We start from the raw sequence: 10,674 nt of genomic DNA, 5'->3' as shown, positions 1-10,674 counted from the left end.
AAAAATTAAAAAAGCAAGAAACGGTCAAGTCAACATTAACAACTGCCAGATGGATTCATCCCATATAAATGACACCTCTGTCTAAGCCTAAGCCTCAGAAGGAGGAGGCATGGACTGATACATACTCCACGTGTAAAATAGCTTTATATTTATCCAAAGAGGCATCTTTAGCCTAAAGGTTAATAACCAGAGGCAAAAGAGTTTAAAGACAATGGAGACTCTTGTAAAATGTCCAGTTGGACAGACAAAAGAAGCAGAAGCTAAAAACAGAAACATGCCAACATTAATGTTTGGGACATCATTTATCCTGTTTCAAACAACCTGCAGGAGTGGAAAGTTCAGTACTGTTCACTTGTTACAAAATGCAAAACAAAGTTTGGGAATGAAACACAGCAGTTTTAAGGCCACATTTCTTAAAAATGCCCATGAAGTTATTTGCTCTGTATGTTTTAAGTGAGACACTTCAAGTGATCCCTTTAAGTGATGCTGTTTTGTGGGTACAACAAACCTGAAAGTTTTACATCCAGCCCTAGCTCTGCAGTGCCTTTGATAGACAGGCACCTGCCACAGGCTGGGGTCATAAAATCCTAAATACACAAAGTAAGCACATCTTTGGAAAAGCTCAGCCCTTAATAAATTGTTGCACCTAAATTTTTATCCCCCATTACAAATATATGCCCCAATTTCAAATCTTTTCCATAACATGGAAATGTATGTGATAACAGAAGTAAAGGCCAAAATGTCCATGAAATAACCCTTCACTGTCACTGCAGTGCTAACATGATGTTAATACTGTGAGGGAATCTTGTCACTCTGCAAAGTTCAGCAAGGCTGGCAGGAGAGCACAGTCATGCTGATGCCAGAAACCAAGGGCTAACACTGGAAAACAGAAGAAATTGCTACTCCCAAGAGTATATATTTAATTTCAGACATATCTTTATGGGAAGTGTTTGTACAAACAACTGTGAGGAGCTTAGGCTTTTTAAATGTAAAAGAAAATAGTAAATGACATTAACTTAGAGAGCACAGATTCCTGAGAATTAAAAGTTATTTTCAGATGCAGAAATATTTGCTGAATAAATAAGCAGGAAAGATAAACTGATGGTATCTTTAAGGAAACCCATGTAATACAGTAAGATATATGAAAAATCAAAGTAAGAGCTTTTATTTGGCACAGTAATGTACCCACTCTGCTGCCCAAGAGGATAAAAGGCTGTGGTTGTGCCCCAACATTGAGCTCCCCTATGCCAGCAACAGGAATAAATTCATTGTGTAGTTCTGCACAGTCTGGGGGTGATTTTCCTGCTTGTTTTTTCTGAAGAAGGAAAAATAAAAGTAAAAAAGTATATTAATAAGAGTATCTCACAGAAACAAGAACCCATTTAGGAGCTCTGCTAAGAATGCCAGCTCTTCCCCTGAGGTCTGGAAAACTGTGGCAATGGTAGACAGGAGAAATTATATAAAGGTGACACTGCTGAAGTAGATTGCTCTTTAATTGTCTGCCCTGGGCAAATAATATCATCTTTTTCCATTCGTCATTCTGCTTCTTCCCTACATCCCAGACACTAATGTAAAGTTTCGTGTTCTGACTATTAATAAACTGGTAATGTTATAAAAATCTTACCTCTAGTTGAATAATACCGACTTAACAGCCCAACTACTGATCAGATTTCTTTCTGTTTAAAGGAAGAACATCTGCTTTGATATCAGTGGCACTGCATTAGCTTAAACTTGAAGATCAGAGTCACTCTTATGATTCCTGTCTAGGATAAAGCTTTGTTCCTCTCCTGTTCATTTCTCTGCAGTCTGTGGCTAGTTTAAATTTCAAGAACCATATTGCTCCAAGAGCAGACTGCAGGCAAATTCCCACCAGTTTGATTGAAAGGTGAATTTTAAGCTGATGCAATCAAGCAACAGGAAAACATAAGATGTTTTGAAACTTCTTTCCAAGGAGGTAGTTCAATTGGGTTAAGAGTAGCTCACGCTGATTTAGCCTGAGAGGAAAAAAGCTTGCACACCTGTTACAAGGTTTGTCCTCAGCCCGAGGTCACAGCCCAGCAGCTGAGGTGCAGGAATTAACTCAGCAGCCACACTCAGCCCTCGGAGCACAAAGGGGCAGCAGCTCCACAAACAGTTCCAGCCCAAATGTGAGCACCTGGCTGATCTTAGCCAGAGTCAATTCCTTCCTCACTTGACCTAACCTGGAATAATCCATTATCCCTCTGAAATACAAATACCATACAAGCTTTGGGCTTGTTGACCAGATCGAATACAAATTGATTCAAGTTGCATCAATACAATTTACTTAAGTTTCCTCACTTGTACCTCACTCCATATCCTAAGCTTGGGTTCTTGGCCCATGATCTCAATGCAGATTTAAACAGCCTCTTGTTAACCAACATAAATGTTCTGTGCCTCAGTGAGGCTCCCAGAAATCCTTATCCCTGGCTTTTGCTGATCCTGGACCTGCTGTGCATTTCTTTTGGATCTCATGGCTGTGATGTCTGTGGCTGGGAGAAGATCAGCTTGAAGGATCAGCCTCCAAAGCCTGGTATGGTGGATACAGACACCCATGCTCCCATCAACAGCACCACAGGCCCATGCTCACCAGGGCTTCTTCTGGCCTCAGAGGAAAGACCTCTAAGAAAATAATCTTCATATTTTCAGTGTGTCCCTACAGTTACACTTTTCCCTTGCTATATGCCTAAAATTAAAGCTTCACTGGCTTGCTGGGATCCAGCACACATGAATGTCTTGTTAGTCCTCTCTTGAATATCCCTCCAGCTGGATCTCTGACACTTTTATTCAAATTCTTCTCTTTTCAAACTGTTGACAGCAATACTGTTTTGCATCCTCACTCTAGCCTCTGACATTCTTGTCACAGCAACTTTATTTTCTGCGCAGCACCCTCTAAGAACAGCTGCTGCTGTTCCACCAGGATATTCCTTCCTCCCTCAGTCTGGCTCTTGGGAGGCTCCAGGTGTTCTCCAGCCCCACAGTTGCTGTCTGTGCTGATGGATGACCCAAAACTTCCTGGGTATTCCCCGCATCCAGGGAAGTGTTTCTGCAGCCCCCACCAGCCACAGGAGCACCTAAGAAAGGCTATTTCCACATCAGGGTTTCAAGGAAGCCTTCCTTTTTCAGTTTCAGGGATCTCAACCTCTGCAGCAATCCTGCTGCTATGGTGACCCAGGTCTAAGTCTGCTTGGCCTTCACTACATGTCCTGCTTCGTTCCCAGCTGTTACATATTTGAGGAGAACCCTGTGTAAAGACCACCCCATGCCCCCCCAAACCACAGGGGGTGCTTGTCTCCAGGGGATGAGCTGGTCCCTGTGCCTCCCAAAGGGGACATCCCCCCATCTCCTCAGCACCCCAGCCTCACATCGAGCTGCTGGACTTCATGGGAGCAGGCAGGACTTTGGGATCAGCATTTCCTCACAAGTGGAAGGGTTTGCCAGTCAGCCTGAAACTCTTTTGAAAACTAGACCAGTGCTCTGCAAAGAATGAATAAGCTTAATAAAACAGTCTTGGAACAAATTTATAGAAATGAAAAGGAAGTGCTCTCTCTCTCAGCTTAACTGCATGCTGGCTGGGCTCCAGCTGCTGCTCTCTTTATTTCATCCAGCTGAAGTGCTGTCGGGGCCTGTCTCAGCTCCAAGAGCCACAGCCAGAGCCTGGAAAGCCTGAGAGTTAATGCTGAACTCAAGCACCTTCATTACCTTCCAGCTCCTTAGGCAAGGCCCAGAATTGGGGTGCTGCCCTGGGGATGCTCCCGTTCCCACAGACCCCTTCTCCCTCTGCAGGTTGTACAGATGCAGACATCAGGCAGGGTGCTACCTGCACCTGATAAACTCAATCTTTAATCAAGAGATGCATTTTTACCAAACTATGGGTTTGTTACCTCTTACAACATGTGTTTAGGAATGTGGGTATCCCCTGGCATAGGTCAGACACATCCTGATAGCTCTGATATTCCCTGCAGGCAGCTCTCTCTGTGGATGAGATGCTATCTGCACCCCAGCAGGGTGACATTTAATCCTAAATGCACTATGATGAAACATCTCTCCTGCCAAAAAAGGGTGTGTTTACCCTCGCTCTCCCCAGCAAAACTTCTCCACCTCTTTCCCTGCAACCAGCACTGCTCTGCCCCTGTGAGCAGCCAGCCCAGCCAAGCTGCTCTGCAGTCTGGGCTTTGCTTGCTGAAGTCCCTGGGCCAGCACATCAAGGGGTTGAGCACACAGCAGTGCCTGTGCTAAGGAAGCAGCTGGAGGTCTCTGTGGACGAGGGGAAGGGGAGTGGAGCCACTGATTTCAGGAGCAGCCTGTGGTCCAGTCAATTTAACCATGCCCAGTCCTTACAGTTGCAAGCTGCATTTTGTACAGACACGTGGAGTCACGGCCATGTGCTGTACAAACCAAGGATGGGGTTAGAGACAGGTGACAGTGGGGACTAACAGGAGGAGAGGGGAGGACAAATTCCTGATTTGGCTGACCAGTTCTGATGCCAGCCTTCACACCTTCATTGCTGAGTCCAAGGACATGTGACATGCCAGCACTAAACCTTTAGCAATGCAAACCTTTAGCATGTGCATAGGTTGGACATTTATTCATTTCCCACACTAAGCTGAGTTGTGCAATTCTGCAGCTCCTTTGAGGTTCATCTTTCCATCACACCATGATGTCACATCACCACTCAACACATCCCAAAGCTGCAGCTCCATGGCTCTGCTCCACACGCACTCAGAAGCAACACTTAAATGTATTTCAGTCTTCAGGTTTGTAAACTCACACACTGCATTATTACAATAGGTTATAAAACCACTCCCATGCCTGGCTTTGGTAGTTTCATGTTTGGTTTTGGTGAAAACAGTGAGGGCTTTCTTGAGCAGCTATTATGTCATCTCTGTTACAGGGGTAGTGGCAAATGTCACTTGAATCTTCACCTACCAGACAGCTGGAACTCAGCTTGATACTTGTGGACTTCCATTTTTAAGTGCTTGTTGCTCAACTGTTTCAACATTTTAGATAAGCTAGGAAAACGCAACAAAGGCATACACAGCCTTCTGGTAATGAATTTGTTTCAATCGACTTGATGAAATGTGGAGAGCAGCAGCTAAATCTAGCAATGACTGAGGCCAAAAGCTGCCATCAGTGGAGAAGAACTGTGCTCAGCACAGTGTATTGAGTTTAGAAGTGAGCCTGAAAGGTGCTGGGGAGACAGTGAGTAAAATGTTAGCATTTTACATTAAAAAACATAATTAGAGTGGAAGTTGTTGCCTTAATAAAATATGTTATGTACCTCCTCTTAGTAAATCAGAGTGAAATCAACAGTCTATACAGGAGAGGAAGAGCAGAACTCAGATTGCAAGCAGACTGAATTATTTCTCACTACAGATTTGAGGTTATTGGCAGACATCCCATGTTGCCATTTACTCCTCATAGCAAGCATGTTTTAAAAAATATTTTCCATATAGACAGACACACTGCAGCCACTGAGACTCCAGAGAGCTGCCATGTAGGCCCTCCTGCCCTTTGGAGGCTCCACTTTGATTTCCAGGTAATACAAATCAGAGCTGAAATTGCAATTGTGTCTGTAGCAGAAAACTGCAGGTTCCTTCTGCACATGGCAAATAACCAAGAGAAGGGCAAAATGTTCCCAAGGAACAAGGAGATGCACACTGATTTCATTCCTCCTATGAGCTACAAACTGTGCCTCTTACAGTCCTGAAATTTGTCTTGAATAGATGTTACTGTGTCTTTATCGGAATAACATCTTCATTTGTAACTGTGGAAATGTTAGGCACAAAAATTGATAATTGTAATGTTTGCTTATACTTGATTATTATTTTTCCTCTTGCTGTCCTTCTCCCTTTTATATTTTAGACAAGAATATCCCAATATTTAAATGCTTCTTTGGTTTCTATTAAAATAATCAATGAAACATTTCGTCTCTCCCACCCCCCAAAAATTTTTTTCTCATTGAGATATCTTTTTACTATTCTCCTCAGGAGAGAGGGAGCACTCTGTGGCCTATGCAGATGTATCACCTATGAGATTTTCTCAGCAATACATTATGGATGTGTGTTAGTCCCTCCTTAGAGAGACCCTTAGGCTACTGCTTTTTTGTATCCTCAAAATAGAATTGCACCCCCTTCTGGGTTACTAATTGATGCAAATTCTACTGGCATAGCTGGCGAATTTCCTGCTTGAAATTAGCAACCATTTCAATGGAAAAAATAGTTTAAAAAGAAAAAGACTAAGTAAATAAAAAATGCTGTTTGTTGTGTTGTTGTGTTGTTGGCTAGGCTGAATCTGCTAATGTTTTAAAAGTACTTTGAAAGTTATTTTCTTTTAATCAGCTCTGCTAAAATTCAGAGTTCACTGTTTTAACATTAATGTCTGATCTGGCTGGGTTTGTTTGAAAGGATTGCTGGACAAGAATTTGCACAGTTACAGAAACTGTGGGTATATCAGTGCTCAGGATGGATGGGCAGAGAAAAAGGGGGGGAATAGGGGAGGCAGAGTGGGAAGGAGAAAAGGTGTTTTATTACAGACAGCCAACACATCTGCATTCAACACTAGGAGCAGTCAGAACTTCCTTCTCTTGCATTTTTTTTGTGTAACTAGCAGACTGCTTTTCAGACACCAAAAACTCAGAGAGAAAATCCGGGAAAAAAGTGTCTGTTTTAATAACTATTTTCTTCTGACTCCCTAAATATCCTCCTTTCAGTTGGCCAAACAGACTTGCAGCAAAAGCCTCCCTTTCCTGTTCTGCCTTCACACTAACCCCATTATTTCCAAAGCCATCTCAGCAAAGCAGAGTTTTCAATTTTTGTAAAGGCCATGAATGGAGAGCCTCGACCTTTCCTAGACCTCTTCACAGCATGGGCATGAACAGCTCTGAGAGGTAACCAAAATTCACTGTACAAAAGGGAGGTGCTGAGGAAACCTGTAACCAAAGCATTTAAAATTATGAATAATTCCTCATCCAGTCTTTTGTAGGAAGAATGTGAAGTCAGGACAGGTTCAGCCCAGAGCAAGAAGCTGCCCCAGTGGCAGAGATGAATGGTTTTGGGTAAAGGACCTGTTTCCTGACAGTTCCAGGGCTGATGGTGAGCATGGCCTCGGGCTGGGAAGACAGCAGGGATTGCTGTCCCAGGGAGCCTGCAGCAGCAGAGGAGGAGGAGGTGCCATGCTGAGGAACACTGCTGTTTGTCTCTTACTCCAACCACAGAATCATTTAGGCTGGAAAAACCCTCTAAGGTCATCAAATCCAACCATTGAGCCAGCATTGCCAAGTGCACCACTAAACCTTGTCCCTAAGCACCACATCCTCACTTTTATTTAAATACCTCTGGGGATGGTGCCTCAGCCACTTCCCTGGGCAGCTTGTTAGAAGCTGGCAAGTGCTCAAGTGTTGCCTAAAATAAATGAAATGTGTAAATGTCTCCTTCAAAAAGAAGTGCCTATGGCACTCATGGGATGGGCACTTCTCTTGGAAAAGTCTTGTCACTCTTTCCTTACTCAAAACACTTTCCCTTTGACTTTCACACATTGTGTGCCAGCACAGGAGTGTCTTCTAGTCTAATGCTAGCAGGAGAAAAAAAAAATCTTAAATCTCATGGTGCAGTTGTGATTCCCCAGGGAAAACAGGCAATCTTGTAGCTGTAAACTTCCTCTTCACCACACTCATGTTATGCCCTTTACTCTCTTAGTTCTTTAGTTTCAGCAATAGTCTTGTGACTAATATAACATTTTAAGAGCTTTGGAGCAGGGATCACAGCAATTTCCTGGAGCTAGGATGAGATTATAACATTCAAAGATGTGATACGTTAATAAAAACAAATTAATCCGCTACAAAACAAGAAATATCTTGAAGCATATTTATTAATTCCACTGGGATTATATGAACTGCTCAGGTCTTTAGGATTTTCCTGTATTGTGCTGTAATTTATGGCAGAGAGAGTAGACCTGGTACCAGCCTGCTTATCTGTCTATGAACAGGTCAAGGATTAAGTGTTATCAGTGCATTAATAGATTTGCCTGGAGAGAACAAGGGTAAATGCCTCATCAACAAAGACAGCCTTGCTAAAGTTGTTTCCCTGTTGAAAATTGTTGAGCTTCTAAAATCTGTTGCAGAGTATATTAAGTACATAGGCTCTCAGCACCATTTACCTCTGAAGATGGAAAATACAGCTCTACAGTGGCTTCCCAAGTGGAATTCTCAGTGGGATGAGAGCACAGGACACCTGCAATAAACCTGCCCAGCTGGGGGGTCCATGGGCAGCTGGGCTGGAGCATCCCCCCTCCAGGGGAGGGTGTGAGAGGGAGCCTGACAGGCACAGCAGAGAGGCCAGGCTGCTGTGCAGTGGCAGATCTGTTTACCTCTGGGCTGTTCCTGGAGTTAGGAGGCAAGAAATCAAACAGGACTGCTCCGTGGAGGTCCTGCAAGGGGATTTCCACCGGAGTTGGGTGGATATAAAGATCTCCATGGCTTAACAAATTATTTACATTGTCTTAAGTCTTCCCTGCTCTGTTGTCTGACCCCCCTGCAAGGTGCTGCTTGGCCTCTTGTGACCACACCTCCAGAGCACCTGTGACCACCCTTGTTGGGATTCCAGATGGCAGGGACAAGGCTGTAATTAGCATTTCCTTAGGCTGCCTTTCTTACCCACTGTTTATCTGTGACAATAATGTGTGCCTGGTCGATAGACTCTGCATTTTGTGCTTTTATAACTGCACTATAAACTGATTGATTTTTGCAACCAGCTAAACCTGGGGTGCTGGGGATGCCTAATATTCAAGCATGCTGATGAGCCACATGGCTTTGTATTCATCTACTCAAATACTCAGGCCTTGCTCACCAAGAGCAAAAATGCTTTATTCATACAGAAAAAAGGTTTGTTTAACCTGAATAGTGTCACTTAATGCTGACACCAGAAAGTCAGAAACCTGCACATCAGCAGGTTTCTTTTATAATCTCTTGAGGTTCTACTTCAGCTGTTCTCTGCCCAGCTTGAATGTCTATTTGCCTCATCACAAATGATTGTCCATTATTGTCGAGGCTGAAATTATCTACTCTAAATCCCTGCTAACTACTTCACTTACAAAAAATTATGAAGAAGAATATCTAGGTGGGGTTTTTTTGTTCCTCCATGATTTTCCTGGGCTAATGTACTCCACCCCTAATTGAGGCTAAGGGAAATTAGATCACAAAACGCTTTATTAAAGTAACATTTAGAATCTGAATTGAAGTTGCAATAGTGATGAATTTCAAAGATGGAGCTGAAATTCCCACTGAGCAGCCACTGCATCTTTAAGTACAGAGACTTCACAAACTAGGAGTGTACTGCCTTCAGATTGGAGATCCATGGCTCTGTCCTGGGAAACCAAACTGGGCCCTGGGCTGGGCTCAAACTCCACCTGTGAGCATCCACATAGTTTACACCTTAGTGCACCTTAGTATGGTTACATTCATGACTCTGCCACAGAGCATCTGTGCATGGTCCAGGAGCAGCCCTGAGTCCTGGCTGCCCTCGTTGGGCTAAATGGGAGAGGGCTGCCCCTCCCTGGGAGAAGAAAACACATCAGTGTGGGAGCAGGCAGTGAGAAAGAGCTTGCTCCAGTCTGTTTTCTTTCTCAAAGCAATCATATCTATTTAGTAATTTTATAATGATAAGAATGATAGGCCCATTAGGTGACAGTTAGCACCTTTCACTTTGAATTTTGTATCTGAAATTCCTTTAATTTTTCTCCCTCCTGTCCTTTCTGCTTTGCCTAGAGCTGTATCCTCAGTGCATCCTTCCACTCCTCTCAGCCTGTCAAGAAACTTAACTGAGTCTGACTATGCTTGGATCAAGCACAGCTCCTCCAGGGACCTGTGCAACCCAAATAAAATTAAATGTAGGGATTAAGATGAGTAGGGGAGGATGTGATTAACACAATCAATTAACCCAAGTTCTCCTGTGTGGAATGAGACCTACCGCATCCATGGTAAATTCTCATTAAGTTACTAATTTTATCATGGATGAACATAGAGATATCCCATCTCAGTCCCTTTTTGTAGCAGATGTTCAGGAGACACCAGTGAAAATGTGCACAGCCACACTGAGCCTGGTGCTCTTGTGCTTGTCCAAGTGCTCTGGCAGACAAGGGAGCTGATCTGCCCTGTGACAGGACCAGCAGCTGAGCTCAGGTACTCACATTCCCAGACCTGGAGAAGTCTGTCTGTGCAGATTGAGTTCCTGTATGTTTGTGAGGGGGAAAAGGTAGGGTGGGGAGCAAGAAACATGCCATTTTCTATTTTAAATATATATCAGCCTCAGCATGGGGAGTTGATTCAACAAACACTGAGTGTGAAGCACTCAGAGCTGGATAGAGCTCTGCCTTCAGGGGTGGCCTGCAGGGACAGTAAATATTGTTTTCTTCAACTTTCACCTTTTCTAGAGAGGACTAAAAAAAAACACTTTGATAAGCCATTCACAGACCTTCTCTGGCACGGGGAAACATGGGAGCAGAGGAATTTAGGAATGACAAGAGGCAGCCCCAGACACCTTCCTGGCTGTTCTCAGTCCCTGGCCCCTTGCACTTCCCTGTTCTTCCATCCTTCCTTCCAGTCTGTTCCCTCAAACCCTGGCTTTGCTCTCACCCCTGCTCTCAGCACCAGCTCTGCTC

At 43.7% G+C, this 10,674-nt stretch overlaps 1 protein-coding gene across 1 annotated transcript in view; it reads right to left on the bottom strand.

The window, feature by feature from the left end:
- Positions 1-8,259, bottom strand: part of LOC146768827 (uncharacterized) — a 38,388-nt gene extending 30,129 nt beyond the window's left edge. Inside the window, exon 1 of the mRNA XM_085586061.1 lies at positions 1,625-8,259. The gene's annotated coding sequence lies outside the window, so the exon portion shown is untranslated. The remainder of the gene's footprint in view (positions 1-1,624) is intronic.
- Positions 8,260-10,674: the final 2,415 nt, after the last annotated feature.

The sequence above is a fragment of the Lonchura striata genome, chromosome 1 (assembly GCF_050655825.1).
Source record: "Lonchura striata isolate lonStrDom1 chromosome 1, ASM5065582v1, whole genome shotgun sequence".
Taxonomy (NCBI): domain Eukaryota; kingdom Metazoa; phylum Chordata; class Aves; order Passeriformes; family Estrildidae; genus Lonchura; species Lonchura striata.
Note: the sequence above shows the minus strand (reverse complement) of the source record. Positions and strands in the feature narration are given on the sequence as shown.